The sequence below is a fragment of the Oxyura jamaicensis genome, chromosome 4 (assembly GCF_011077185.1).
Source record: "Oxyura jamaicensis isolate SHBP4307 breed ruddy duck chromosome 4, BPBGC_Ojam_1.0, whole genome shotgun sequence".
Classification (NCBI taxonomy): Eukaryota; Metazoa; Chordata; class Aves; order Anseriformes; family Anatidae; genus Oxyura; species Oxyura jamaicensis.
In genome coordinates this window covers 16,685,312-16,708,596 of record NC_048896.1, presented here as the reverse complement: position 1 = coordinate 16,708,596, position 23,285 = coordinate 16,685,312, and the positions used below count along the sequence as shown (strand labels likewise).

The 23,285-nt window shown below is 41.9% G+C and overlaps 1 long non-coding RNA gene across 1 annotated transcript in view; it reads left to right on the top strand.

Moving 5' to 3' along the window:
• The window catches only part of LOC118165862, a 46,476-nt gene extending 23,652 nt beyond the window's left edge, over window positions 1-22,824 (top strand). Inside the window, exons 2-3 of the long non-coding RNA XR_004750266.1 lie at window positions 7,668-7,788; window positions 22,717-22,824. This is a non-coding gene — a long non-coding RNA (uncharacterized LOC118165862). The remainder of the gene's footprint in view (window positions 1-7,667; window positions 7,789-22,716) is intronic.
• Window positions 22,825-23,285: the final 461 nt, after the last annotated feature.

Below are 23,285 nucleotides of genomic sequence, written 5' to 3'. Positions count from 1 at the left end.
TCAAGGGCTGCAGCAGTGTCCATCTAATACGGATGCAACGTTTCCTAGTGGTTAGAGCACAGCATAGGTTCACAACTCCTTTTATTCTTGTTCCTCCTTGATATTATTTAAATAACTGCATCTTAGTTTTCCCATAATAAATGTTTCCATTGCCTGAGGGTGTTACAGAGTTGAAGTATTTATGAAAAAAAATGTATCCTAAACTGTAAAAGAATAAAATAAATGTTAAATGTTTGTAAAGGTAGAAAGATTTTAATAGATTTCTTTACGTATCCTGTTTTTGGGGGGAACTGCTGCTCTGTTTCCTTTTACTAGTTGTCAGTAACGTAAATATCTTCATTTCTTTACCTAAGCTGCAACTTAGTCCTGAGAGCCCCTGGAAAAGTGCTTTGATGGAGTACCAAATGCTTCGCTTCTGCAGGAGCCTCACCTAATGCATGGAGGCCACAGGTACAGTGGAGTCTTCAGGCTGGGGCCCTTTCTGGACCAAGACAGATAGCGGGCACAGCAAGCGTGGCTAGAGGTGGTGTAGGCACACCAGGTGGGTCCTCCTTAGGTGGTGCTGGCTGTTAGCTCCATCAAAGCCTTTGCCATGATCATGACTCCAGACCTTGTGCCTTGACTCTCCTACAGTTCTAAGCACCCAGGCTGATGAAGTTGCTTTCCATGGCACTAGGGAATAACCTCTGAAAATGTCTAGCTGTCAGTTTCTCTGGTTAGCAAGCTCGTTAGAGGACTGCTGCAGCGCGTGTTGCTCAGATACCCTGGCTGGCAGGTCATGCCTCTGCTCTCTGGTTGAACTTTAGGAAGAACATTCATCAAAATTATTTACTAGCCAAAGGAGCGGTGCATGAGCTAAAAGGGAGCTTGAAGCCAGCTTTCGTTTAAAGACAAGGGTAAATGTGAAATTTTTCCAGAAGGGGGGGGGGTGGGGAAATCCCATCTGCCAGAAGTCACGCTATTGATTATTATTTAATTCGGAAATCTGTCCCGCTGTTCCGTGACTGACAACACCACCAGAATTAGGCTCGACAAGATGAAATGAGGCATAGTTTATAGTGCCTGCCTGCCTGTCTAGGGGAAGGAACACTTCTGAGCAGCACCTGTTTGAGTACAGCAATGCTTGTTTTATTTCTGCAGCTACAAAATGGCAGCCTCACCGCTCCATCCCATGTGGGACCCCAGCCTTACATTTAGGGATTTTTTTTTCTTCTAAAGGTGGAGGATATTTCCTACGCATACTAAGACAGTAAAGGCAGGATGTTTGCTGTCCACTGTTACTTATTATCTGGCAGCATCAAGTGGAAAATACTAATAATATTAGAGACTGCAAAATTATAATGTTTTAATAGGCCTTAACCTTTTGCAGTGTGACACCCTTTTAATACTTTGATCTGTTTTCAAACAGCAAAGGCCATTTTTTCCCCTATTATGTTTTGTAAGTTACTACAGCCATGGGGCCTTACTGAATTATTTATTTATTACTCCCATTTCTAACGGGTCTTACAGACTACAGTCTATAATCCAATTTTAGATCCCCCAAAACTGATCTAATTTACCTTCTAGTTGCCACAGCGGCTATAGAACTTGACGTTAATAAGGTTAAGGAAGGAATTCCATTGCCTGAAGTGTTCGTTCAAGAACTGGGGAAACCTTTCTAATAACAGAAATGTGTGATTGCCAACCGGTGGCCATAAAGCTAAAGGGTAGGCATTTAAAGAGGACCAGAGCAGGCTGGATGGGATAGAAATGAAGAGCAGGTCTGAAATTCTGGCAACGGGGAAGGGAAGGAGGAGACAAAGTAAAACAAAACAGAAGGGAAGTGGGAGCTCATGTTGTGCTTAAGCAGATAAGGGTTATAATTAGTGCATAATTTCTGTGCTGGTATAGAAATGGGAATAAGAGACGTTCCACTAGGCCCTCTTCAAGGAGTAAAGCAAACCTAGGGGAGAAAAAAAGGAAAAAGAAAGACTTGGGGAAAGTTTCTAAATATGCCAAAGCCTTTTTGTTTTCTTCAGGCTGAGCAAATTTTACCTAGACAAGTCTTCTACTTTTCATCTCTTCCGTTTTCTTTCCCCCTCCTAGAACTGTAGTTATGACAAGGTTTCGGTACCTTTCATAACGTTTTATGGACTTGCAGTTTCATTTGAAACTAATTCACAGCTCAGCAGTCTAGTCTGTCTTGAAATATGCTATAGCTGATTTCCCATCAGGAAAATTGCAAATTGTCTAATAGGGACTTGATTCCCAGCAAGGAATATTACAATAATAATTACAAATATAATCCAATCTTGTGTCCATAATGCAGTCCTTAGAATTCCACATGTCTTTTTTAGAAAGACTTTGGCGTCGACTGAAGAACCTAGAGTGGTGGAGACTTTGAGATGTTCCTCAGTAACCTGTCTTCGGTGTTCAAAATTTCCATCCTGTTTCCAGTTTGAATACAGCTGACTTCCAGAGTTTGGATCTTAGTATGTCTTTGCTAAGTGAAAGCCTTCTTACCTTTTTCTTATAGAGGTAATTCTTGGAATACTGTGTTGAAATCATTTCTTTCTTTTTTTTTTTCCTGTGATAAACTGGATAGATTGGGTTTCTTCAGGTCTATTATTATGTATATTTCCTGAAGTTTTTCTCTTTAGTTAATGAAACTCCCTTCTGACTGTGGACACAGGACCAGCTTCTTGCACGTAGCAGCAGCGGACAGCATACTAGCCCACGCATTAGAGCGGAGCCAAATTCTCTTTTCTCTTAAGAGCAGCCTGCTTCAGAAGGCAAAACAGCAGTAAATAAGTTATGATTGTGGGTCTGGAGAAACTAAAATTTCACCATAATGTGGTGACAGAGAGGAATGTTTCAACCTGTTTCTGTGAGTGACAGAATTATGTCGATAGCTCTCTCCAGAGCGCGCTGAGCCCTCCTACCAGCTGCGTTACCAGCCGCGGCCAGGCGCAGCGAGAGCCCCGGGGGAGATCATCAACCAGTCAGATCTCTGTGGAAAATTCAAGGGTCACGTTCAGTCTAGACCAAAGGAAAGCTGCTGGGAAACATAAGTGGCTGCAAACATATTCAAGTACTGTTATAAAGAGGACAGGGACCAATTATTTTGATTGAGCAATGAGGCCAGAACAGAGAAAACTTAGGAAAAACTGCCTAAGTCTAAGAAGGGTTAGTCAACACAGTGAGATGCCAAGGGAGGTGACCAGTCCTATCAGCTGGCATATTCAAAGCTAAGTCTGACACACATCTTCGGGGGATTGTTTAGGGATAGTGAAATCACTCCTGCTGAGGAGGAGGATGATGGACTGGGTTGGCCCAGCTGAGTTTCTTTCCAAGCTTGACAGTCTTGTGGTTCGCAGTCTGCCAGCACACCTGCTTAGACACTCAACTTCTCAAGCAACTTCCCAGAACTGAAATCTCTTAATGGTGTGTGTCTATGCACGCGTGTGTGCAAATGTAAGCACATGGCAGTATCTTATGTAACTGCTTGAGATCTATCTGTGCCTTGCAGTGTTTAAAGGGCAGCTGCCTGGTTGTGGTGTACAGAGCACGGTGCAGAGCTCGGCTGCTTCGTCTGTGCTGCTACTGGCTGTGCCATAAACAAAACCAAGGTAATTCTCCAAGAGCATCATGTGTTTTTCTGCAGTTCCAAGTCCCTGTATGCATGCTCCCAAGTCTTCCTACGCTTTTATAGCAAACATCACAGGAAGAAATATAAAATGCAAGAGGTATTGTGAGTCATTCAGCCTTATTTTTCTTAAACATCCCTGGCATTCTCCTAAAGTCAAGCGCACATCTGTTCATACTGGAAGGTGTTGAGGAGAGTGTATTTGGGTCCACCTGATTAAGTGAGAAGGCTTCAGTGTTACAGGTGCATGTCTTGGAAATGAAAGCACTGTGAAAGCGGCTGTGAGCATCTAGAAGATATTCTTCCTTCATCTGCTGTAGGCCATCATTCCCAGGGAACTGGTTGTACAATACTGATCTAGGACCTCGCTACAGGAATTTCGGCAGTCCCACACTTAATAAAAGGAAGGATAGAGAACGAATTTAAGGGGGAGGAGAAGGGAAAAGAGACAACTTTAAGTCAAGATCAGGTGCTAGAGTTCATTTTTGATCAGGATCATTACATCTGGGAAGTCTTGATGTCCCATTTGTACTGAGATATTTCAGTGGTTTTATTCAATAGCATCATAAATTTGTAAATCTTTAGAAGCTGGATGTCTAATAGCTTGTTCTTCAATAGATCCTTTGCAAGCCTCAGGCACTGGGCAGGTAGGTAACTGCCTTACAGCAGGCCAGACCTTTAATTGGAAGATTCTGCTGCTTCCGAGGATGTATGCTGCTTGCTTGCTGTGTTCCACTAGGAAGAGAAGGGGAACTAGCCCACTAGTTCTTCAACCAAGTCTCATGAAACTTGAGTTCAGATGGGGCAATTCATTGAACTTGAGTTCAGGAGTGCTTGGCTGGCACTCAAGACCGGCATCTCTGGACTCTTGTTTCTTTCTGGTAGCAAAGCTTAGGTAGAATTCAAGCCATGATCGCTGGGAGGTGAGGAGGGGAAGTGTCTTCTCATTGTGCTTTGGTCATACAGCAGTCTAGTAAATAAATGCTGCCATTCTCCTAAAGTGTGTGTTAAACAGCTTGAGTATAAGGAGGAAAATGTTTCCATCTTGTGTGATTAGCTCACTAATACCACGTTTATAGGTCTGTCAGACCTATGCCTCTGCAAAATAAATAATTTCCTCCTTTCCAAAGCACTTTGTATATGTTACTTTTTGTTTCCTCTCTCTGCTTTTTAAAAACAATTGGTTCAGTGCAGAGACAAAAGAATAAAGGATATGCATTTGTAAACCTTGACTGGTGTCTGAACAGGTTTAGGGCAAAGTAAAATCTGAAGTGATTCAGTGTTGTGTGTGAGAGCTGAGTATAGTTCTGTGAAGATAAGTCTGTGCAAACATTATTTGTCATTGTTACAGGTTGTCCTGTAAACAGTGCAATGGTTATTGTAACATGAGATTTAATAGAAATGATATCTTCTGTGTTATAAAACAGAAGTTACAGTCACAGAATCTAAACAAACTGGCACATTCTCATTAAATTTAGTTTTATTAAGAAATCACAACTGTTCCCTGAGTCAGTATATCTCATGCTGGTGAGCCAGAGCAAGATCACCTGTTCTTTGCTTGAGCTTCCTACCTCCGTCAACTGAAAACAAGTTCTGCTAGTGGTGGTGAGTTCTCCTGAATTCAGGAGACGAACAGTGCGCTAAGTATATGGTACAGAGCCATAACAAAAGTTCCATTACCCTGAACTAACACCCTGCCTTAGCTCTCCCCTCCAGCCTGTTTTCCTGAGTCTAAAGTGGGGGGTTCAAATTCTAATACCCTGCCCCACCACAATGGTATAAATCCCAAATAATCCCCTTTAAATCAGCTGAGGTACCCTGGAGTAACCAAGCACATGTTGCAGCTTCCCAGAAGGCAGTCTCTTTGGCATTACTGGGCTACTGAGTGAATAGCTGCGTAATAGAAAGTAGCTTTTATTTGTCCCCTTGCTCAGCAGAGCTGTGAGAAAACAGTAAACTGGAGTGGAAATTCTGTAAGGCATGTGATTCTTGAAAAAAAAAAAAAAATGAATTATTGCATATAAATGCTTTCAAAACAAGGTAACAATACTTCATGTAGGGATTTATGTCCTCCTAACCCTGCTGCTACATCTATACGGGTATGTGCATGTGCTTATAAAAAGTCTGAGTTCACGTTGCTGTAATTCCCCTCTGACAGGAAGAGCAAACAGGTAGCCTTCTGGTGAAAATGTTTAGATTCTTTTTATCACACATTATGCCAAAAGGAGACTTAAATATATTTAATTCAGCATCTTTCCCTTTGCCCAAAGCAGGTGTTAATCAAAGCCCAGATCCCTGACCGAGTGTGAGTACAGCTGATGAGGTGCAGGGCACCTGAGAGGTGTGTGGAGGAGCAGGATCTAGCAGAGGCATTCTGTTTATGTTTATTCTGCTATTTAGGGTTGACCTTACAGATAGTTTCAACCCTGTGTAGGCCAGCCACCGATACTGTAAACTTAGCTCAGCCAGGCCTCATTCTAAACTTAGTTCAGAATGAAACTCAGTCCTCCCCTGGTTGCGTTGCTCCAGTGTTTTCCTGCAAGATGTTTGGCTTTAACCACTCGTAAAGCTCCTGAGCATAAGAAGTCCACGTACAGCCGTCCTACAAGACAGCCTCTGACTCCTGAAGCTTTTCTGCTGCTTCCTCTTTTTAAAGCACGTGGGGATATGGCCAGAAGTGAAGGCACGCAACGTAAGGTTTAGGACTGTTCCCCGCAGGATAAGGCCAACAATTTTGGTGCAGGTTGCAATAACGATGTTGGCTGGATGAGGTGATATCAGCGCTCAGGTTGACTAAGGACAAACAGAATTTCTCTGCGTACCTGTATAAGGAAATCCTCTCCCTAAAACAGTACGGAAATGTTAATTACTCTCTTCTCTTTATTTACTGTCTTCTCTTATGCTTTGATTTTTTTAAAGGTGGGTTTCCTTTAAGGCAGCTCAATCATTTATCTTTCCAAAAGCGCAGTACATATACTCACCTACAGTTCAAATTCCTGCACATGACAACCTGTTGTGTACAATACTTAATTTTACATCTCACGTTAAGCCTTTATTTCTTAGTTTGCCTTGAGTAGCTATGAGGATTTAGTGCTCTTATATGGGTACTGCAATTTCAGTCAGTGCCAGGAAAAAAGTAATAACTCCTCTTCAGCAGAGCTTAGGTTTTAAAAGTTAATGAGGGACACTTGAAAACTGGCAGCTTTTCAGTCTAAGAAGAATGAGACTAAATATGATGCAATGAAAAGGGAAAAAAAATAGAAGACCCTTCCATTCGTCCTGCCCCCAGATACTCTTTGCATGTATGCAGTTGCAGGTGTGATGCTAGAGCAGTAGCAGGGGAAGGTCACTAATGCTCCCTGGTCTGTTTTCAAGTATCTGACAGTAAATGTGGATTTCCAAATGGGCATGTAATGGTAGGAAGGGCAATAAAGGACACACAAGCATCTTCTCGTTTCTTATCTCTCTTTTTTTTTTTTTTTTTTTCTCATTTCCTGGATATTTAGGAGGCACTATTTACGTACGTGGGTGTAACTTAAAATTAAAAACCCCTCAAGGCTGGAAATCAAAACAAGCGGAGTTAAGTCATAAATATTGTTTAGTCACTGCTGGACTGCCTGAAAATCACAGAAGTATCATAAAGTCCAATGGGAAAGGATTAGGAATATTAGTGGGAGAATTTCTGTGGGTTATAGAAGTGTTATTGCAGAGCTTTTACCAGGGATTATGAGCATTAATCTATAGTTACATACGCAATTTACAGACCCCCTGGGAATTTTTCAGAATGTGCACATACATTGATAATAAATCACAGCCATGGGATTATTAAGAGTTGTGCTTCTGACAAGGACGCTGGAGCTTTAGGAACCCTCTTCAGAGGTTAAGGCCCTTAACTGTTTTTATCTCCATCCTCTAGCACCTTTTATTCTGCGTATTCCGCAGTGGATCTCTACCTTGCCTAATGCAAACAGCAGTGTACAAGTGGGCAGGAGCGCTAGTCATGTCATATTTTAATTGAATGATTTTTCTTTTGCTATTACAGATTTTTTGCTTATTTCTGGCTCTGCAGTCCTGCATGTAGCACGTGGCTTATCCCATCTAGAGCAAGCCATTGCACATGGGTTAGAAACAACATACGGTGCCTGGATGCAGTGGGACTTGGGGTAAGTGGATTAAATAGGTATTGAGATGTTTAACAGTGTTGTGTGCCTGGATTCCTCAAGTGGAATGGGTATTTCTGAACTTGGGTAGGAGGTAGAACGTGCTACGCAACCTGGGCGGTGGCACTGACATGTTGCTAGCCAGGGTTTGTCAGAGTAAAGCAAGCCCTGGCCATGTTCAGCTTTCCAGTGACTAGGATGGAGAAACATCACTTGGGTGATAACATTTAGATGTGCTTTGAGACTTCTGGTTAAAAATATAACATGGGAAAAAAATGTTACAGGTTTAGAACCAGCCATCAGACCTTTATGCAGCGCTAAACCCCGTGGAGGGCATCAGCTTGCTCCTGCAGTCGTTCCTTTCCCCAAGGAATACTCGTGCCGTCTAGAAGACTTTTTTTTTCAGAATATGTTTGCTGAAAAACGGTAAAAGTTTTCACCACAATGTTTATAAAATTGTAGGAATTTAAAAATTTTGTCCAAGTCGTGCAAAAGGCTAAGCAGCCCGTTTTCCCTTAACCTCAGCTGTCAGCCAGAACGCTTTGGCAGAACTTTTCCTTTCGCAGCAAAATGTTTCCAGAACCCAACGCTTTTTTTGAAAGCCAGGTTTGAAAAATGATTTTTTTTCATTGAAAATTAAATCACTCCGTAAGAAATTTTGATGGGAAGGTTTGATTAGTGAGTGGAGAAGTAAATGCTCCATTTTGGTTTTGTTATTTTTAGGCAACAGATCCCAGCAACTGCCCCGTTTGATTTCAGTGGATTGCCTCTAGGAATGCTATTAATCAAAATCAGTTAGAAAGACATGGTTGCAAAGTGCAGTCTTGGGGCAGCTGTAGTTGTTTCACTTGCAGTCTGGATTTTACTTGCTGGTTTCAGAGTTTTCCTAGGCTTGTGATTTACCTGAAAACAGGCTGGGAAATGTTACAAAGCGTAGTTGTGTGAACCAGTGTGTAAAACTGGTAATGGTGAGTTGATATTAAAATATTTCTTCTCTCAAAGCTGATATGCAGCTTACTAAAGAGTTTATCTCCCTACTTGGTTGTACAAGTCGTAAAAATACAATTACAGAGTAAGAAATAATAATTAAAATGGGATTTGCTACCCTTAGAAATATGATGACTGGAAAAGCATGTGCAAAATCTAAAATGAAGAAAAAACACTTGTCTTCAGTTGTATTCCTGCCTTTATAGAGATGAATTCACTTTCTTATTTTATTTGTTCTTCCTTTACCTAGCCTGATCCATTTCCGTTTAGATCTGGCTCGTTCTGTAAGAATGCATCTTGTCATTTAAATTCATAAGGCAAATTCATTGACAATGTTTGTCATGACCAAAGAAGAAATTAAAACCAAACATTTCCATAAAAGAGATGCTCGTTCTCTTGAGAGAAGTATCTGCAGGTGGAACAATACATACCCTGTTTGTGTGTGCTATTTTTAGTTTACAATTTAGGAGCAAAAGGACTTAACCGCATGTGAAAAGATTGAAACCTTTCATATTTATTGACAATTTCAGGGGTGTCTGATATAGCCTGTGAATGGCTGGCTGCGTTTCAGCTGAACGGGGAGCGTAGGACAAATCGGGCTTCAGCACAAAGTAGGATTGTGGGGGGAAGCCTGCTGCCCTTCAGACTGTAGTTACGTGGCACCTAGCAGATCTTGATTCCTTATGTAGTAACTAAGGAAAGGCATCCTGTATCTGAAAACCAATTCTTAGGGGAAGTCAGGAAGCACTGTCCTTCATAAAAGTGGGCCCAGTGTTCAGCTGTAAATCATTATAGCTGCCTTTAAATCAATGAAGTTATGTCAATTTATAGCAGCTGAGAATCTGTTACAACAAGGAAAAGACTTAGTAATTGCCTCAGCCCTCTTGTAAAGGCTCAATGCATAACAGATATTGTGATGCTGGTAGGACTGAAGCTGGCTCTACATTTCCTATAAACTGCTCCCTGCTCTTCCTTCTCAGCCTGTAGAGCGATGTGAGCAATACAAAAACTGAGGGCTGTGCAGAGTGCCGAGCATCCTCTGGGACGTGCCCACGTGTGTGCTGATCAGGTATTTCCAGCAGCTTTTAGAAGACTGTAGAGAGCAGTCGGCTCTGCAGTCAGCTAGCTTGGTTTGCTGCCAGATGCGCGAGTGTGCGTGGGAGCGTGGCAGGACAGCCTGACACCCGTGACGGTTACCAAAACTGGTTTGGGTGGCTCATTGTGCTGTAGGGAGAGGGAACTCAAGCTGGGTCTGATTCCTGCCGGGATCAGTTTACGAGGAGAAACCTCTACACGCTGTGAAAACGAAGAGGATTGATAGATCTGTGGCTGCAGGAGGAGTTGTAATCAGGTATGAAATAAGGACTTGGGAGTTACCAGATCTCTTCCCCCCGAGCCATTTGGACATATATATGTACATTCCACTGCGCTCTGTTCCCTCTGCACACAAAATATGTGATATTTTTACATCTAGCCAGCAGAGTACATTGGGGAGAAAAATAATTTATTTTTAAGATGCTTTTTATGATATCCAGTACTAAGCTGCTTCCAGCTAGGCTGAGGTTTTGTGTGGCTTTCCCTCACTTTTTATTGACCCAAGCCAATTCTCCTATCACAGTGTTATTATGAAGAGCCTTTTCCCTTGCTCCTTCCTGGGGATGTTCTCCTTGCAGATGACTTTCAGAGCGGCACTCCAGAATGAATGGAAGGAGCCAGTCAAGCCATGTTTTAAAAATACACAATTTTCACTGTTTTTTCAGACTTTCTTGGCAGCTTCTGGCATTCCTGTTCCTGCAGCCCGAAGACCAGCATACAAGATTTCACAACCAGTACCTCAGCAAGGCCGTTCTCTGGTTGTTCAGAGCAGGCCTTCTTACAGAACAACTTTTAAAGTTGGACTAAGTTTTTATTACTTTTCTGCTATTCCTCCTATGTAAATCATGCTACCGCTCACCTGTGCGTCTGCCACATGCACAAGGTTACTGGACAGAAAGCTGCTTTGCAAATTTTCCTAATTCCTAACTCTGTGATTGGAGAAAGTCGCTGTGGGAATTTTCATCTGATGAAAGGTCAGTTGGGAAATGTGAGGTCTGACATTTCTGTTTTGCACAGACAGCTATAATTATCTTCATATTTTTTAGCTCCATAGTTATTGAAAACAGATTTAAGAGAAGAAAAAAGAAAGCAAAACTTTAATTCAAAACTCACTAGAAGAAAATGCAGGCTATTTTCATGAGCTTTCCAGCCAGAGTTGAGCCCTTTATGTTATTCCTGCCTATAACCTACTTGTGTCCATCTCGCTGCACGAGGCTGCATTCTGCAAACTTAACTCCTCACTGTGATGCACCAGCCAGATGCTTAAATGAAACCACCAGCACGTAAGAAGCTAGTGCTTCAAAATGATGCTAAGTGACACTGGAGTGACCAAAAGGTGGTCCTTCCTGCGTGACAGAGAAACCAGATGCCTGCCTGTGGAGAAGTTGTCGCTATTAAATCCTGGTACTGGAGTATATCTATCTTGTTGAGTACGCGTGGGTGACCTGTCAGATACTGTGTGCAGGGCCAAAAGGCAGCAGTTCCTGGGAAGGGACACGAGCAAAGCTCTGCTTCTCATTACACTCCCCAGCGCCTTCCTCATTAATTTCCAGCTGTCAAAAAAATCTTTTTGCTTGAAAAGTGAGGATATTTTTTCTCACTTCTCCCATCCATGTTCTTTGCTTCAGTGTAAGAAGCTCCAGTTCCATTGGAAATGAGGTTCTGGATGAAAGGTCCGGGACAAGGGGAGGAAAAAACCCGCCTTAACTGCAGCAACCTGTCCTCAGTGTGAGATTGATGCGTCAGCTTGATTTGTCTGGAAGCTGATGGTGTCGCCAACACTCCTGAACTGGCACCAGATTTTACACTCTGGGTAGGTAAAATAAGCATAACTGCCCTCCATACATAGCATGGTTCCCTCAGCCTTACTAGGTTGTCCTCCTTCTAGGAATCATGTGGTTAAAAGGAACAGTGCTTTGTGACAGGAGGCTGCTTCATTACAGCTCTCCGTTAATTGCTTTCTCTGCTAGACTGCCTTCCTGTTCCTGCTGTGTGTTTTGTTCCCAGATAGTGCCAAACACCAAAATAGATGTTTGTCAGCTTGGCCTTTCCACATTGCACTTGGCCCAGAGATTAAAAACACAGGAAGTCTGGTTTTCACATTCCTAGTACCTGTTCAGAAGCAAGTTTTCTCCACGTGTAAATTCATCGAAATGTCTTCAGAGTATCTAAGTAGGTTAAATTAGTACTGATTGACTTTGTTCTGGTTCAGGTTTTCTCTGCGGCACTGGTGCGCTTTTATGCTAGGCCAGGAACTCTCTGTTGCCTTGCAGCTGGCAGGAGGCCACATAAAGCTGGCATAAACTCCATTTTGGGGGTTCTGGTTAATTTTAGAAAAACTAAATTGTGTGCCCACACCTGATCTGGATCAAACTGGGCTATTGGGTGACCTGGTGTTGGTACTTGTGTAGGAGTAACTTTGGACAGCATGACGATGAACCTGGTATGTTCCAGCTGCAACTGTTGGTGTTTTTTTTCCTCCTGAAAACAAGTCTGAAAATGTATTTTTTCATGAGAAAAACCTCACATAGGATGAGATAGTTGCAACACTATATTTCTCTAGCATTATTTAAACAAAATATCTACAAATACTGTAGTGATAGCACTGACTAAGTAATATAAAGCCACATCGTGCAGTTGTTCAGCTTTTGTCTCTGCAGAGTGCAATGTGTGCATCTTTTTCTTTAAAAAGAAGTTTTATCTCTAGGTTAAATCAATTTGAAACTGTTTGAGGGATCGACACACAGCAACCATAGCAGGAGGGTCTGGCACAATCAATGGGGTTGGACTAGGATCCTTGGGAGAAATCACAGGCTGGCGCCCTTCCAGCCCTCCCTGCTCTGCTCAGCTTCAGGTTTTAAGACCTTTATCCTGAGTAAAGCCTGAGTAAAGTATGTGTAGAAAGAAAGGATTGTAGCTGACAGAGGGTAATTAAAAGGACGTAAATGGAGGATGGGCTTTTCTAAATGACCTTTCTTGAAAAGCCACTCGCTGTCACCATCTCCTCTTTGCACCGATTTAGGCCAGTTTGCCAGGGCGAGGCTGCTATCCTCATTAGCACGGATGCTGCTTCAGGCCATCACTGTGCTCGTTCGAAGCATTCTCCAGACTCCTGTGGGAGTGCAGGCAGCTTCAAAGAGTGCTTGGAGAGTACAGTGCGGTTGTTGGTTCATTTTTAAGCTCCATGTAAGTTTGCAAGGAAGTGCGTCTTTCAGACTCTTTTTAGAGAATTGTAAACATATTTTCCTCCTAAGAGTATTTTTGCATTTCTCCCATCCTAAATTTATTCTTGCTTTTTAAAGTTGGTTCTGAGTTTAATTCAAGCAGAATGCTTTCATCTAAAAATAGTTTGCCTGCATTTTTTATCCATTAGACCAAAAAGAGGCCGCGGTGCTGTTCTCCCACCTCATCATACTGTTCTTCCTCAGAGGGCAGCAGCAATGCCAGGCTGTAAAGATCCATTCCAGTGCTTGTATACGGCCTTGTAGAAAAGTCACACATAGTTCTGCTGGCAGTGTTAAAACAGCCTCTGGGGCTGTGATGTGGTTAAACCTATTGACAAGTCTCTGAGCTGTCTAGTGATGGTGTTTTCAGTTATTTCGTTGTGTTCATTCACACTACTGTAAAAGCCATCGCTGTTGCGGCACCGTTTCATGGTGGTATTCCCTAAAGACAAACTGGAAGGTGGGATGTCTGGGGGAAGACTGGGAGACAAATACCGTAAGGAAGGAAATCAGTCGCTAGGACCCAAAGATACTGATGTTTGTACCAAATAAGATTTCCCAGGAGCGTTGTGACAGGTTGCCTGGAGATCAGGGAACCAGGAAACCCATACGGCAGACAGAAGAACGGATGGAGGGAATCTGGAATGCAGATGATCAGGAACTTGGAGCAGAAAGCAAGCAAGGCAGGAGCAGGCTTGGAAGAGGGGCCTACAGAAGGGCCTACAGGGCCTGCACCTTCATGCGTAGGCCGAGTAGCAGGTAACGGCTGCTAGGTTGATTTTGTAATGGAGTAAACAACCGGTGGAGCCTGCTGGTCAGTCTGTAGCTCCGCTTTGGTCTGGTCTCAGTTTATTAGGTACCTTAGTAATGGGAAGTTGGTTGTTGACAGCTTGTCAGATGCAGGGCTGAGAGCCCAGGCAGACCCTGACAGAAGTTACCTTCCTGCTTGTGGGGCAAAACTGCTGGTAGTCTATATCCAGTTGTAAGAGACTCCCAAGTCAATCTGAGGACCATTTACTGTCAGCCTCAGTTTCTATTGATATGACAGCACAGATATTGCTCCAAAATTCCTGCTTTTCTGCAAAGTGATGCTCTGAGAAGTTGCATTCTTTTGAAGAATGTTTGTTTGTATTCCCTGGCAATGCAAGTTTGTCACAGACTTACATGAGGATTCAGCTTAGGGTTTTTGAGGGGGGATTGTTCCTTTTGTTCTGCTAGTACCAAGTTTTCCAGTTATTCCCCAGTTGCTATCACTAATGTCTTGAGGCAATACCCAGTTCATTGAACCCACCGGTTTCTGTGCTGCTCTGTTGGCCATGGCTGCCAAAGTTGTACCTCTTCATAATTTCAGCTCATGTGAACCCAGAGTCATCTTTAGAGGATATCAAGAACTTAATGAATTCAGACCTTGAGACATGAAAGCTGAGGTAGCGTGAAGGGTAATTCCAAGGCTAAACTGTCTAAACAGCTTTGGCTCTGCCAGAGCATTTGTGTTTCATTGACTAAGGGGCAGCTGCAAAGGTGTTGAGCAAACCTGAGTATAAATTGACATTTAAATGACTGGGGAGGCAAATGATAACACCAGAAGGTGGCAGAGGAATATCCTGGATGGCAATGAGATGTTGCAGGAGAAGCTTCCAATAGCCATTGCCATGTCAGGTCTGTGGCCGTGTTTCACGTGGCTCCGGTCTGTAGAGTTAAGCAATCATATTTGTGGTCTTGCTAAACATGTTAGTGCAGTTGGTTGGCTTTGTTATGACTTATTCTTTTTTGTCACAGCATTGCAAAGCACCTCACCCTAATTTAAACCATATGGACTGGGATCATGTCATACTTGGAAAGAAACCAATCAAACAAGACATAAGAGGGTGGGCAGGCCTCGCTTGTTTTAACAAACTTAAAGAAAACATTTCAAAGGGGATATTCCAGAAAAACATGCTTGCTTACCAAAAGGCCTTGGAACTGATGTTTCAGCACATGGATTGTGCTGCTCAGATATTGTGGATCCCTCATAGGTATGACTAGCTTAGAAAAAGTTTAGAATGACATGACCTTCATAGTTTTTTGTTGAAGATTCCTGATTTCTGGTTCAAAATATTGGAATAATGGATAAAAATACAGGAATAAGCCTGAGCACCATAGCCTTCACACATAGTTTACAAACTATTCTGTCAAACAGAGATGTCGCTATTAATTCTGTTGATGCATATGGTCTTATGCCCAGCTGGCTCAGAACAAATGGAGAAGAATCCTCAGAGTTTTTCTGCTGAAATCACTGAAGTAAATAGATGCAAAAAGAAGGAAATTGGTGCTGGGGGTTCTTGAGGGCCTGATGATCCCACCAGCAAATAGTGGTGAGAAAGAAAATGTAGGCTAGCGTTGTGTTTACCAGGTTTAAAATCACTATTTATAGAGAACTTTCTGTATATGCAGAGGGGTTTGGTTTGGTTTGGTTTTCAAATCATAGCTTTGTCTTTGAGGCCACACCATTACCCAACATTTGAAAAGTCTCTTTCACCATTTCTGAGCATTTTGCCTTGATTTGTTCTCACATCAACTTCTTCGTCATGAAGGAATAAAACTATTTATAAGATGCTGTAAAATTATTTATGTAATACTTGGCAAAGTGATGTCTAGGATTTATATGTAAATATATGTATACGTTTATAGGAAATGTTATTTACCATTTGACAAATCACTAGAAATATTTCACTCCTGGGAGGGACAGCAGAGAAATTCACCACCAGAAACAAATTTTATTACTTGTAGATTTCCAACTTTTTCAATGTTAATAAAATCTACCTAGTATAACAATAGCATTATATAAAATCAGAAACTAGTAAATTGTGCAGGTATTTTTGCCACGAATTAGTTATTTTTTAACTAAACTCCCATCATACAAGCAAATTACTAGGTGGTTTGGAATGTCAGGAATATGTTTTCACATTCAAATCACCAACTTTCAAGTGTGTTTTTGCATTTATTTTATTTTTAATGCTGAGATTTTTATCTTTTACAAATTCATCCTTTTTTTTTTTCTTACCACTTCTGACTGCCTCTACAATATACCAGGTGCAATATGCCAGGTGGTTTATAGTTACATTTTCACTCTTTTGAGCTGCATCTGTCTATCCCTTGCTATCATCTGTGTTCTTTTAATTTTGTGGGTTTATTATGTCAGCTTACGACTTTGTAAGTCTTATGTCTTTCTTCTTAGGAGTTATTTCCTACAAATGAGTAGCCATACCTTGATTTATGTTGCGTACTTCTTGGTAATGGCTATAAAAATGCACCTTTTGTCTCACAAGTTATAATTCCTAGTCTAGTATATCTGTAGTTAAATCTTGAACTGATTAGAAAATAAGTTTAGATGTGTTTTTTTTTGTTTTGTTTTGTTTTTCTCTTTGGGTTTTCAGACTCAAATATCTGCTCCATAGCTGTTTAATGTTGCTGTTAGCTTATATGCAGGCTCTTGTTAAAATCCTTGAACACAGCTTGGTTGTTAGGAACCCCATTAGAAAGTTCTTCCTATCATTGTCAGGTCTCCGAGTGTCTGCTGCAGCCTGACCCTGAGCCTTATCAAACTTAGAAATACATTTGATTGTATGAAATGCGATACAAGACTGCTGGTAGCACCCCAGTTTATATTAGAGGACTTGAGCTTTCCAGTTCTGACAATTCTTTAAAGTAATCAACAAAACAGAAAGGGTGATCCCACCCCAGGTGGTGGTACAGTAGCTTGATTTTTTTTTTTGGTCCAAAGTAAAGCCTGTTTTGACTTGTTTAGATGGGTGCCAACCAAGAGGAGTTCCACTGATGTTGCTGGATTTCCATCAGCATAAGCAAAATCAGGAGGAGGCCCGTTGTGCTTTAGAGCTGTCATGAGCACAAGGCATGGCACTGCAGTGCTTCTTCACTGCTTCTGCCAATTTTTAATAGCATTTCTTGGCAACTTGGTGAAACTGGATAACACTGAAGTTCCAACAGGGACATTGTAATGGCTTTAAATGTTGCTTATATTTGATATCATCAACAGATAACCAGATTCCCCAAAGAAACATGTTCAAACATAATTTGTTATCCTGTCCAGACCTAATCACCGTAGAGCCCACGTGTTTGAGCAGGAAGAGACGATAGCTTAGAGAGAGAAGCCACAGCCCTTCAGCACAGTGTTAAGCAGCTGTATAAAGGTGTGTTGGTATTGTGCTCGGGCTGCACATCATGTGGAAAACAGTTCTTGTTTCCTGGAGTCCATTTGATATTTGGTTTTGCTTGTTTTGTGACCAAGTAGAGGTAATTATTCAATATTACTCGTTCCAACAGAATGTGCATTATGAAGACCTTAAGATTTTTTTCCTTGGTGAATATTCATTCCCCTTTCCCATATTATCTAGGAGGCCTTGTTGGCAGTTCTTTTCTAGCTAGAGACGATTCCTTGTTAGGTATTAGCCCCAGGTGTGCTCCTTGATAACCAGATTTGCCTCCCCTGAGTGCAGTGGCTGGAATGACGAAATATTCATTTTGGTGACAGAACTGAAGAATTCTTGGTCACCTCAAATTGTTTCACGATAAACTGGCAATAAATTTTGCTGTATCCTTAAATGACCTAATCCTTTTTATGTCAAGCTCAAAGCATAAATATCTTCAACAATAAAATGTCAAAATACTTAATGTTGTTATCCTGACCCTCCCTCCTCTTTTCCTTTGAAGATGCATTTTTCAGCCAATTTACCATTTGCTTCTCTTTCCAGGTTCAGAATATAGCATAACTATATAGTTTGATTAATTTTCAACTGGCAAGACTATATTTCATTTTATGTATACACTTGAGCGTGCAATTTCTATTCACTTATGTCTGAGCTTGGACCAAAATGACGAGAGTAAATTCCTGTTCACAACTGTTTCAGCGCTCCTGCCGTATATATTCATGTCACTGAACCAGGAGCAGCATTGGTTTTTTCACCTCTCTCTGGGTCAAATACTCTCCCCAGTTAAACATAAGTTTAGCAAATACTTTTTTCCTCACCTTTGTGTAACAAAGCTGGTCTTAACAATGAGTCAGAGAAGATGAAGTACAAACCCGGTATTACCTGGCTTATTCTAAGGAAAGACTGGGTTGTCGGGATGAGCAGGTAAGAAGAAAACTTAAAACATAATGTTGAAGTCTTGCCTCTGCTTTATGTAGTCAGAAGTACATTAACTGAAAATACTTGCATGTACGTGAAGCTCAGCTGAAAGTTCCCAGAGCGATTCCCACAGAAGTGGAGTTTTCACAACGTTATCTCTGCCAAAAAGTTGTTTCCCCCAAACGTTGTATGATGTGTTTTCAGTTGCCACTGTCTGCCACAGAAGTGGCTCTGTTTCAGTGGCACCGTAGTGGTTTGTGAGTGTTGGAATGAAATGCTTGGTATAAAAACACCATTCTGGCACCAGGCAAATTAGTCATTGACTTGTTTGGGAATGTGGTTATTGCCAGTTCGCACTCACTCACGGGAACTGCGAAGGAACTTTATGTGCTGCCTTAACATTTCAGCAACGCTAAGCAGCTAGCTTGCTGGGGTTTGAGCAGGTGGAACTAGAAGTTTTGCGTCTCTTGACACATCTCTTATGCTGCCTTAGATAGAGGTGAAGGCATTTTCTTTAAAAATTCTATATTGATTGTTTCCAGTACAGTCCGTGGAAAGCTTTTGTATGTTAAACATGCACTTTCTGGCTAAAGGCAGGACTAGCAAGATGGTGTGTTAAGTGGTTATTAGTGTTGGGAGGGGGGTTATCAAGGCATTATAAGAAATCTTTCCTAAGAAAGATTTTTCCTGAATCTTTTCCTTTTCTTTCTGTAGGTGCAGAACTTTACAGTGTAGGTATTTCTGCCTCCAACAGTGTTTTCCACTGCACTGTTAAATGGTACTTATTATGTGAGCATGATCCGAAAGTTTCTTCATTAAATGTTTCTTTTTGTAGTCCTTGCTATAAGGATGTCTTCCTCCTATCTTTGCCCTGGCTTTAGCATGTAATGGGGGCAGCATTGCTGACCACGTTCTCTTTGGGTATCACTGTCAGTGAAGGAGTGAGAGCACACCAGCATCTCAGTTCTTCATTAAGAGACATGAACCTTGTAGCTGATGGTCTGTAGCTGTAAATGTTTTAATGATAACTTGCCAGCAAGGTAGAGAAATTTAAAAACATATTATCTGGGTGCCAACTAATTTAAGAGCCTGTTTTCAGGCTGTGTTGGAGCTGGAAAATACCAATCACCAGAGCAAGCAGTCTCTGTCACCGTTCTGTTTCCCAGCTGCTTCTCTCGGGCTGTAAATGGCAATACAGAATTTCCTTGCAAAGCCTGAAATCCAAAGCACTAGCTGTCTTTCTGTGACTTCAAATCTCCTAAGGACTCAAGAGGGAAATTAATTAATTTCAGGCTACGTGTCCTCACCACCTAAAAGAAAGAACCAAAATCATAGACAACTCAAAGGCCAAGTAGCTGTCACTAGGAGAGATCACCAGAACTCCTGAGAAGAGGCAAAAGCCATTTAATGGTTAGAAACAGCAACTGCTAAATAAAGAAGGGGAATAAAAATCTTCAAAGCCTTCTCTTCAGCTTTGTGCTTGAAAGCAGCCTAACACAAGGCCACCTCTCTGGCTGTCACCCTGACCATTTCCACCTGTGCCTGGTCATTTCTACTGCAGATTAACGGAAGTTGAAGGTAATGGGAATAAACTGCACAGTACAGCTATGGAGGTTTTAGTCCTGTCTGCACTCTCATTTTCTCTCTTGTGGATCTATCGTATAAAAAAATCAAGATATTTCAAGAAAAAGTAGAAAAAGAAGATGTTACAAAAAATTCAATCTGATACAGCTCTAAGTGGAATGAAGTTACTATGACAACAAAGGGAGTAGGGTTTTATTTTGAATATTTTGTCATCCCAAGCAAAGTTTATCCTTTAAGTCAAAAGATGGTGTTTCATTTTTTCATCTTTTGCCATTGCCTTCAATGGCAGTTGTGGTCTATACGTCTGCTTCTGTACGATGGGGCTCACTTGACAGGTGTGTTTTTTCACTGTTGCCATCTTAAAAGAAAATATTCCTCTAATTCAGGCTGCTGGAGTGGAGGATATGTCAACAATTAGCATCATGGTGGGTTTTTGAGTGCTGAGAAAGCACTGAAAACGGCATGGAACAGACAGCTATAAAAAGCCACTGCTGCCACTTGGCTTTTGAACTTCATCTCACGACACAAGCGCAATGCAGTGTCTTATAACTAGAAATCCAGCTCTGGGCCCTTCTGATGTCTGGACAGGTCCAGCTCCGGGCTGTGCAGGTAACTCCCCCTTCGTGGGACACCAAACTGAAGCTTGAAGTAAGATGCCTCCGTTGACTCTGGAGTCAAACAGTTACCGGACCACCTCTCTTTGTACGTTTCCATTTAATATCTTCCTTCAGGCTGCAAAACCTTGCTAAGCCGTAGCGTGTGCACGGATCTTCCCCTTCTGGTTTAGCTGTAGAGCAGAACTGCTCACGTTGCAATGTTGTCGTAGAGCGGTGCTATGAACTTCCGCACCTCACCTGGCAGGCTCTCAGGCTGTAGCTTTGGAGTTTGATTTTCCCAGTGTATTTTGGATAAAGCAGAAAGAAGCGAAGGAATGTTCGGACATGTTGAAGCTTTGTGTCATTTGCTGAGGTGCTCGTATGCCTGATTAATTATTGCCTAATTGTAAACCCTTGGGATCATACTTCTCACCAGCGAGAAGAAAATGTTACACAGGCTGCCAGGAAATATCAGATTTTCCATCCCAGCTGTTTTCTGATTAAATGGCTACACCATGAGTTTAAAAGAGCTTTTCAGCTGCACTTTGGGATGTTTTGCCTTTTGTTTATCCCTTTAGTGCCATGCCAAACAGAACCTCTGCTTCACCTCTCGCTCTCAACAGAGCATTTTTGGTATCTAGCAGCAGCAGATAGGTACAGCTGAAAGGACGTGCTTGGCTTTCACTTTTTCCATCTGGGGATGTTGCTGTGTCCACTCCAGGGGAAGGGGTCAGAAATAAAGTCATGTTCATACTATGTAGCTAGGCAAAGGAACAGTGAATTCAGTTGCATTTCAAAACTTTTTCTTTATATCTTTGTCTTCCATTTAAAACAAAAAGACTGTTCTCGGAAATAGTTTAGATGGTCAAACTAGGCAGTATTTCTCCTGTTCTTAATTTCACGTCTTTTCAAAAGCAAAGCAGCTCAGTCCTTGGTTCACAAACACCCAAAAGTCTTTTGGTGATGCACGTGTGGTTCGTGGAGTGCCATTTGGGAGCCACGAGTAAGACGGTAGCAGAATTACCATTAGCTGCATGAAATGTGGGCACTTGCTTTGGTCGTGGCCTATGGAGACCCACGTGGTTTGGGGCCCTTGGGGACAACCTAATGGTCAGGTTTGGTCCTTTTTGGTGTTATATTCAAGAGTGGAAAGAGGATGCAGGCTGGAGAATGGGTGAGTAGCTGAGCAGCTCTTCTGGCCTGCTGGAGGTAGAGGATGGCTTCCAGCCAGCCGTCTGGCTTAACACTACTTCTGAATGCTGCAGGTGTTGCAATCAATTGGCACATCAGGGGTGAGCTAAATTGCTCTGAGACCCAGATCAGAGGCAGGTACATTAGGAGAAGATGCAAGGGAAGGGAGGGGAACAGCAGCGATGCTACCATTGAGGAGTTAGCAACCAGAGCAAAGAGCAGGTGAATGTGGCTTTTAGGAGCAAAATGTGTGGGACTTGCGTGGGCCTGAATGATAGAAGCTCAAACTGCAGTTCTTGATTTGACTGCAGCCTCTTAGGAAGAACTAACAGAGCACTTGAGAAGATGGAGAGAAGGTAAGAGAGATTGTGGTAAGAATTTGTGATAATAATAATAATAAAGTAACCCTTAACAGCTCTTAAAAGCTCAGAATTCTCGATTTCTCGTTGATCTCTGTTACCTTGCATTGATGCAGAAAGTATTAATGATCCGGTCTGTAAGATGTATCCAAAGTGAGCTAGCTATGAACCAGGACTTGTGGTGGTGGTGTTTCCTACCACCATGTGCCTCTGTCCCAGCAGTAGAGTTTGCTATGAATATATGGAAGCTGTGAATTAATGTTTTTGTAATTAGTCTTTTTTCTATCACACACAGAATGTTTTCAGTGCAAGTAGAATGTGCAGCTTAAGTGAGTTGCTGTCCTTTTCTGAAGGGAAATGCTGTTGGGATTGATGTGGTTTTTAGGCAAGTTTATGGAGGTGGAAGCAGGTTGCAAGTGATTTAGTGATTTTTCTTTAAGAAACAAAAATAGTCCAAAGAAAAGGTAGGGAGAAAACAACACCAAAAAAAGAAAGAATTATTTTTCTCATAGCAAAAATAAACTATTTCTATTAATAGATAGCATGTGATTCCTCAACTGAAATGTAAGTATGTAGTTTATGTTTATAGCTGAGCTTTATGCTTTGAAATAAAGGAATTTCCTTTTGAGCAATAACTGCGCTAGAAATAAAATGGCACTGTAAATATCAATGCAATTCCTTTTTTTTTTTAATCAGAGTCATGACAGTGACTTGGTATTTCAAGTGTGTTCTGTGTGTTGCTTGCCATATAATTTGTGCTTTGTTCCAGACGTTAATTCCGTAGTGTGCTCCAGCTTTGAGGACTGGCAGGATGGGGACCAGCTTAAGGGAGGTTGTAAGGAGACTGATGGATTTGTCCCCACATTGCTGTTACCACTGGATCCTGCAGAGAGGGTGATCAAATGCAAAAAGGGCTGCCTACATGCGCAACACTGTTAGAGACTGCATCTTTTCTCCTTTTCACCAGAAAGGTGAGACTTTTTTGCTGATACTCAGTTAAGAAAACATGCCAATTCCCTGTCAGTTCTCTGTGCCGTCACTTTGCCAAGCACCTTCTTTCTTGTACTTAAATCTGGTAAGCTCTTCAAGAAAAAATATTCTATCCATACTTCTACATGAGCCCTTACTCATATATTTTTGCTTGGAACCCATTAGCGGGAGCATCGCGTGTTTGCCGTGGGAGCGGAGAACAGCTCCCTCCATGCGGTTTCTGCCGCTGAGCGCTGAACAGCGACAGGGAGCACGGGCAGCAGTGCCTTTTGTAAGCCATCTTCAGCCATTTCTTTACAGCTGTTCTTCTCTCTTACCAAACTGTTAACGAAGATCCTCTTTCTGCTC